This window comes from Otolemur garnettii, unplaced genomic scaffold (genome assembly GCF_000181295.1).
Source record: "Otolemur garnettii isolate 467f Iridium unplaced genomic scaffold, OtoGar3 scaffold00030, whole genome shotgun sequence".
NCBI lineage: Eukaryota > Metazoa > Chordata > Mammalia > Primates > Galagidae > Otolemur > Otolemur garnettii.
Window position 1 is genome coordinate 2,271,429 of NW_003852425.1, and position 557 is coordinate 2,271,985.

Sequence of the window (557 nt, forward strand, 5' to 3'; positions counted from 1 at the left end):
ACTCTTGGGCTTAAGTGATTCTCTTGCCTCAGCCTCCCAAGTAGCTGGGACTACAGGTGCCCACCACAATGCTCAGCTATCTTTTGTTGCAGTTGTCATTGTTGTTTAGCTGGCCCAGGCTGGGCTTGAATCCACCAGCCTCAGTGTATTTGGCTGTCACCTTACCTACTGTGCTATGGGTGCTGAGCCAATTTAGAGCTTCTTGAAGATGATTATTTTGAATTATTTGTCAGACAGTTCATAGATTTCTTTCTTTGTAGTCAGTTACTTGTGCTTTTTTCCTTTGGTGGTATTGTGTTTCTCTGATAATTCATTATTTTTATGGCCTTGTATTTGTGTCTGCTCATCTGAAGAAGTAGGCACCTATTTTAGTCTTTACAGATGAGGTTTGGAAGGTAAAGTCTTTCATCAGTCAGCTTACTCAGAGATTATGGGTGACCCTGGGCTCCTTGTTTATATTAAACAATGAAACACAAAAAGCTTAATGAAAGTTTCTTTGTGTATGATTGACCTTTATTTATTGGTGATCTTCATGATAAGTTAAGGCAATAAGCAGG